Genomic DNA, 7,718 nt, shown 5'->3' with positions numbered 1-7,718 from the left:
CACAAAAAAAACCCCAAAGAACAAAACCCCTTTATTCTGCCATTTGTGGTTATAAGTGCAGGAAGCTTGACTCACATACCTGACATTCCTGCAAATACTCTTATATGAGCCTTTTACAAGGCACAACCCAGTGTTTTCTCAGCCCCGAGGCTGTTTTAAAACTTAGGTTTGAAGAGTACAAGCATATTTGAGAACATATCACTGTGCAAGCAAGAGCACTCAATAGTGTTGATTAAAAGACACAGTGACTGGCCGCTTCCATCCTCCACCTACACCAGTGAGAAGGAAAATGGAATCCCAAATAGAATAAATTATATGTACAACAATGAAGCTAAAAATGCAAAAGTAATGGTCAGTTGCAAAGAAGTTTTTTGTTTTATTTTATTTTATTTTGTGTATTTATTTTTTAAGTTGCAGAGAAGTTTTAACTTAATGTGCTATCTATCTGAAACCTGTAGTTAAGAGCTTTAAGAAGTAATGAAAATGCAGACTTTCTTTGTAGCATAAGAATTCATTTGATTTATGGGACTATCACTTAAAATGATGAGTACCTTGGTAGAAGCTGTGGCTCATTTTGCCCAATTTGGAAATAGAAATTATGATCAGAAAATGAGGTGAAAGACCCATTCAACTTGATAGGGCTACATTTTAAATCCTTCCCTAGTCGTGCAGAATCATTATTTGTAAGGAATAGCTTGTACCAAGACCAAAGGAATGGCCCCTTATCTCTTCTGAGTCTGAGCTATTTTCATGGCAATTTTCCTCAAACTCAATTTTAAACTTTGCAGCCATTGTGTAGCAACTAATTGCTGGAATTTTAATCAAATTGTTTCTATATTCCATTCCCTGAGAATTGGCTTATGAAGACTGAAAACTCATGGACTGTGTGTATAAGCTCATTAAAGAAAAATAAATGAAAAAAAAAAACCCCAAGTCCCTCCAAATTTATTTAAACTATGAATGTAAAAACAATTTCAATACATGACAATAGATCTTGCCTTGTGCATGTAATTCTACAGTAAGGTCACTCTTTTGCTTTTGGTGACGTTGTTTCCAAAACGAGTAAAGTGAATTTTTTAAAAAAATTACGTATAACATCTGTCCCATGTTAACAACAATGTATTATACGTAAGAACATGAGTTTTTTCTGCTCCCTGCTGTTTCCCCCACAAGAAACACTTCGTGTATTACAGATGAACATTTGTTTATACATCTTGTAGTTTAATAAACCAAAAATATAATCCTAGGATGCTTACAAAGCTTAAACTAATTAACCAACTCTATTCAGATCATTCAAGAGAAAAAAACCAATAGCACAATAACATGTATTTGAAATAAATACTATGGGAGGTTTTCCAAAAAAAACCAAAACAAAACCCTGCTTTTCAGTACTCCCACTGTGCTAGGAAAGGCCAGCCAGAGTACTTCCCATAGTCAAAGATGAGTCAGAGGATCTGTGGCCTGAGTAATACCTAACTGTGATTTAAGATGGCTTGGCAGTAGGTATCACTTTATTGTTTTTATTTTTATTTATTTATTCTTAAAAAGATTTTATTTATTTATTTATTTATTTATCCATTTATTTGATTGAGAGAGAATGAGCAGGAAGAGGAGCAGAAGGAGAGGGACAAGCAGACTCTGTGCTGAGCGGGGAGCCAATGTGGGACTTGATCCCAAGACCCTGAGATCCCAAGACCTGAGCGGGAACCAAGAGATAGACACTTAACAGACTGAGTCACTCAGGTGCCCCGTTTTATCTCTATGCCCAGCCTGAGGGCTTGAATTCATGACCCAGGGATCAAGGGTCACATGTTTGGGGCGCCTGGGTGGCTCAGTGGGTTAAGCTGCTGCCTTCAGCTCAGGTCATGATCTCAGGGTCCTGGGATGGAGTCCCGCATCGGGCTCTCTGCTCAGCAGGGAGCCTGCTTCCCCCCACCCCTCTCTTTCTCTCTCTCTGCCTGCCTCTCCACCTACTGTCAAATAAATAAATAAAATCTTAAAAAAAAATGAGTCACATGTTCTACTGACTGAGCCAGCCAGGTGTCCCCGTTTGCACCAATTTAGCTAGAATTCTGGGAAGGATGATCTTGGCCCAAGGGCGGGCGCCTAAAGAAGGGGAGAGAACTAGCCTGTGGAGCACTGCCATGAGTCTTTTAAGTACTTAATGTTGTTTCCATTTTATTGTCACAACAACTCTGCAAATGTTGTATTAATATCCCCATTTCAGGGTGCCTGGGTGGCTCAGTGGTTAAGCTGCTGCCTTTGGCTCAGGTCATGATCTCAGGGTCCTGGGATCGAGTCCCGCATCGGGCTCTCTGCTCAGCAGGGAGCCTGCTTCCTCCTCTCTCTCTCTCTGCCTGCCTCTCTACCTACTTGTGATTTCTCTCTGTCAAATAAATAAATAAAGTCTTTAAAAAAAAAAAATATCCCCATTTCACAGACAAAACCCCCGAGGCTCAGGGAGACAAATTGACTTTTCCAAGAACGTAACTAGTATGTGGCGAAGTCTCATTTGAGCCCATGGCTCTGAAACCTCATCCTAATAAGAGCTCTGAGTTCTGGAAAGAAATGCAGCCCAGGGGAAGCACTACTGAGTTAATATCCGGAAGTACTCATTCTGTCAGGGGGGAACGCAAACCACTTACCAAGCTAAAGGCAAAAAGGTCAATAAAATGGAAAAATGATGGGCCTGTCAAGACAGCAGAGTTTCATCCATCTGTGTACTTTGAAATCCTCAAAAAATGTGCCAGTGCTTAGTTGAGGGGATTTGTAAGAAGGCCCAAGTATTGGCTTGATGTATTGATTCCACGGGAAATGAATGTTTGGGCTCCAAGATCTAGGAGGGGCTGTACCCATCTTTGTCTCTGCTCTCTCTTGAGAGCTCTCAAACAGAGTTGCCTTGAGGCTGAATAGCTTGTCCATTGATCAAAGGAAGAAAACTGAAGTCCCTGCATTCCCAGGAGCCTGGAGATTTGTGTGAGTTGCACAGTGAGTGGTTAGGGAGATGAGTTCACACTGACCTGCCCTTCCTGAGAACCGGGGCTGGTCTGAGGGTGCAGATTTTCAGGGGCCACACATCTCGGTGCTGTGCAAATGCGAGAACAGCCCCTGGCAGTTGACGGCCTTCTTAAACTTGGCCCCCTAGGCAGTCTCTGGGTTTATTTTGGACCAGTGTAATGTAGGCAGGATGAGTATGGGCTCTGGACTCGGTTCAGCTTCCAATCCAGGCTTTGCCTCTGATGAACACTAACTGGCTGGGACCTTAGGCAAGTCACTTCAGCAGTCACCTCTCTATACATCCGTTCCCAGCAAAAAAAGTTTTATAGGGGCACCGATCTTACAGCAGGCTGGCTGTGGGGGTTAAACAATGTACTGGGTGGAAAGTGGAGGGTACTGGGTAGTAAGAGTGTGCACACTTGAGAGTCCAAGGGAAACCTGCCAGCCGCTGCCCAGGAGGCAAGCCAGAGTGGACTTCTAGGGCTCTGGAAGTGTCTAGTAGGCCACGCAGGTTACTGTCACACCTAGTTAAAAAGGTTAACAAAGGGAATGAAGAAAAAGCATGGGTTTGGTCTGGGTTATGGTAATGGCAACAGAATCCTCGTGGAGGAACAAAGACTTTCTAGGAAGACCATTTGGAGGCTGAGAAAATGAGATTCCCAGAGATAAAAAAAACTTCCCCTTTATTTTGTATGTTCAGAGAAGAAGACTGCTGTGTGAGCGATCTACAGAAAAGCTTTATACTGGGCTGGGGCTGGGTACAAACTCTCCCCAGTTCTTACCCCCAAGAGTGCTTAGCAAGAGTGGCCGCTGTGTTCTGATGGGATCAGGTTGGGATCTTATGTGATTTCAGGGTCCATGGACCCAGCCCAAGATCTAAACACTGAGGCATCATTTCCAAAGTACCACAGTGCTGGACATTCTGTTGTGGGAAACACTCACTGTCCCTTTTCATGGATGAGAAAATAGGATACTGCTCATGGGGGAATGGTGGGTGGTTTTGGATGGTCAGCTAAAGAAGGCTGTCACTGGGGACAGAGAAGCGAAACATTGTTATTTCTGGGAAAGGGAACACCCATATATGTTTTCTTCATCATTTCATAACTATCGTGGCAAAAATCACGAATGGGTGCGAAACTTAGCCGGAAAATTTTGATAAGAAGAGCATTTATAATGTTGAAATTTTATAACTGTGAAACCTGAAAGATGCATTCTTAACCAAATGGTCGCTAAGAATGGGACAAAGCCACATCAGGTGTCTCCTGAAATGGTACACAGGGGAGGACAGATCACTTCTGTGGTGTTCCTGCCCCAAATGAGTAACTTGAATCTAATAATAAAAACGTTAGAACCAATCAAAGGATATTTTACAAAATAACTGGCCTGTATTCTTTAAAAGTGGTAAGGTTGTGGGAGGTGATGAAGACAGAGAGACCATTTCAGATTATAGGACACCAAAGATACAGGATGAGTAAATGCAGCACGTCACCTGGGGGTAAGTCCTAGACCAAGGGCAGTGTTTGTTATAAAGGACCACAGAGGGGGCAAGCGGACCAAATTTGGAATTTGGTCTCAGCAGTGCATCAATATTAAACTTCTTCATCTTCATAACTATACTGTGTTATACAAGAGAATGTCCTTAAATAAACATTGGATAATTACGAATAGAGGGATATGATGTCTCTAATTTATTCCTGGATGGCTTAGGGAAAAAAAGCAATGATGTATAAATGTATATGAGTATGAGAGAAAATTTTAAAAAGCCAATGAGGCGATGTGGTCCTGGTGAATCTGATTAAGTTATGGGAGTTTATGTTATTCTTGCAACTTTTCTATAAGTTTAAGATGATATCAAAGTAAAAAGTCATAAAAAGAGGTGTTTTCTGAATTATTCACATATGTGAACATATAAATTTTGCCTGTCAGATATGTATGTGGACAATGGAATGGTTAATTTATAAATATATATTTCCTCTTGAACTGTTTTTATTTTGCCCTATAGAAAACAAGAAGCCATAACAGAGTTTTTCTTCCCATTCATACAGATTTTAGGAAGGCACTGCTTTTTCCCTTGGAGAAATAATCTACAGACAAAAAAGCAGTACCACCTTGTGAAATGGGTGATTGCCGAAGTCAGTAGCTTGGAGACGACCCCCAGGGGCAGGGAAGCAAACACACTTGTTGCAAGAATTAGACCCTGAGCTGTGGAAACGGATCACTTCTGTTTTCAACACCACGGACCCGGAGTACACAGTAAGGTACCCTTTTTCTCTTGGCGCCCAGTGCTGCCGCCTCAAAGGGATGAGTTTTGGTCTATGGTCTGAAGAACGTTTTTCGAATGACACAGAGTGTGTTTGAGGAGTTGTGCGAGGAGAAATGTTCAAGTGTGAATAAGAATCATGCCGAAGCAGAAGGTCAAGGTCAGGGAAGAACCTACAGGGAAAAGGAGACTCAAGATGTCAATATCTTGCTACTTCAACCAACTGTCTCTGTTGGACTCGAGAGGGAACCTCAAAAAATTTGAGGGGTCAGCATATATATGGTGTCCCTACAAAACCTGTAGGGTTATTTTCCTGCATGGTGATGAATGTGTGTCCTGAGGCAAGAGAGACAGACATGGAGGCCACCAATGTTAAAAACTAAGATGGAAATACTGCTTCCTTCAAAATGAATTGGGAGGCACCTGGGTGGCTCAGTGGGTTGAAGCCTCTGCCTTCGGCTCAGGTCATGTTCCCGGGGTCCTGGGATTGAGCCCTGCATCAGGCTCTCGGCTCGGTGGGGAACCTGCTTCCTCCTGTCTCTCTCTGTCCTGCCTCTCCGCCTACTTGTGATCTCTCTCTCTGTGTCAAATAAATAAATAGAATCCTAAAAAAAACAAAAATGAATTGCGTTTGTGCCTGTCTTCCCCCAGGCTAGCAGCTGCTGTCTTCCCTGTTGCTGCCCGTGTTTATTACCGAGGCTCCAAGTGAAAGGGCAGCTCTTAGGTGCAGGGACTGGGCAGCCCTGAGAAGGCGGGGGTCAGAAAGTGCGGGAGTCGGTACTCACTGTGCTCTCATGATGGTCTGGCCTTCCTTTGGCCCTGAGAACCTACCCCACAGGTTTGTCTGAAGTTCATCCGCAAGCCTGGTGACTGCTCCCTCTCCCCCTGGGGTAGGGGAACAGAGTGAGGTCTTTAGCATGGCACAGGTATGGAAAGTACATGAGCCAAAAAGAAAATCACAGTTGCTCTTAGGGCTGGGCTGTTTGCCCTACCCCAGCTTTATTTTTTTTTTCTTTAAGATTTTATTTATTTATTTGAGAGATAGAGACAGAGAGCGAGGGAGAAATCAAGAACAGGAGGAGAGGGCAAAGCAGGCTTCCCGCTGAGTAGGGAGACCAACATGGGGCTCCATTCCGGGACCCTAGGATCGTGACCTGAGCCACAGGTAGACGCTTAACTGACTGAGCCACCCAGGGGCCCTGCCCCCACCCCAGGTTTAGCAGGATGTGCCTGTGCCCATGGACTCCCATCAGGTGGGTGGGGTACTGAAATAGCGTGTGTGCCATAGGAACTCTGCACGTCAGGGCTCAGTGACTGCAAACCGTCCGTAAATGAAGAGCCTGCTTGCTGCATCCCCTTGCCTGGAGGGAGTCTGGAGGCAGGTGTGGAAGGCAGGATCCCAGATTGATCCCGCTGGACCTGGCCCATGAGGCCAAAGTTGGGTGAGATCATACTCCCCTGCTTGATGTAATATAAGGCCCCTTTTAGGCAACCTACTTGGTCTTCATGAGCTAAGCCATGCAGATGATGGGTGAACAGGAGATCCTAGCCTCACAGTGGACCAGAACCTTGCCTACCTATTCCCTGACACAGTCAATAAAGTTTATGCTTCTTGAAAGTGGGAGCTAACGTCAGCCACTTTTGCCTGTCTTCCTTAGGGACCCATTTGTCGTGTAGGTGGGCCATGCTGGTCTCAGAGCTCTGTTGTGAGACATTCAGTGGGACTGTGTTATGTGGGACGGTGTGGACCTTGCTCTCAGATGCATGGTAGGCAGGTTGGTGTGGACCTTGCACTTGGATGCCTGCTAAGCAGGTTGGAGTGGACCTTGCACTTGGATGCATGGTAGCTACTTCCTAGGTGGAGGAATGGAAGGCTTGCAATTCATCCTGTGTTGACTAATGGTTTTCCATACTGGCCGATGAGGGCTGTGTCGTTTCAGTCTTCTCTTGTGAAAGGGGTTCGGCAGCCACATAACACTGAGGATATTCTGACTTAAAGGTCTCTTATCCCACCTGGAGGAAGTAGACCCGGCTGGCTGAGCTAAGTGCTTGCTGACATGTTCCGCTACTGACCAGCCGCTCACCATCCCCAGAAAGCCCATATATATATGGACCCATGTATATGTATGTATGTGTGTATGTGTGTGTGCGTGCACGTGTGTGTGTGTGTGTGTATTAAATCTCTGAATCTATAATTATTCCACACATTCCTCCTATGTGGTCAAGTGCCGATTCCATACACATTCTGTCATTTGAGGTCAGAGTTGGTATGGATTTATTAATAACAACATAAAAAATTCTGTTATTGATGGAAGTTACGACTTTTGGTATAGGGGTTTCCTCTTATACAACACACCCATAAAATGGTAAGATTTGCGATGACTTGGTCAAGCAGAGTAGCTCCTGATTACAGAAATGCCAACAGTGATATGAAAATTCAAATCAGTGACATTGAATTTAA

General features: G+C 44.0%; 1 pseudogene; it reads right to left on the bottom strand.

The window, feature by feature from the left end:
- Nucleotides 1–2,587: 2,587 nt before the first annotated feature.
- LOC132024154 (dual specificity protein phosphatase 5-like) lies at nt 2,588–7,375 on the bottom strand (annotated as a pseudogene).
- Nucleotides 7,376–7,718: the final 343 nt, after the last annotated feature.

The sequence above is a fragment of the Mustela nigripes genome, chromosome 9 (assembly GCF_022355385.1).
Source record: "Mustela nigripes isolate SB6536 chromosome 9, MUSNIG.SB6536, whole genome shotgun sequence".
NCBI lineage: Eukaryota > Metazoa > Chordata > Mammalia > Carnivora > Mustelidae > Mustela > Mustela nigripes.
The sequence above is the reverse complement of the archived record's forward strand: the minus strand, read 5'-3'. Positions and strand labels throughout refer to the sequence as shown.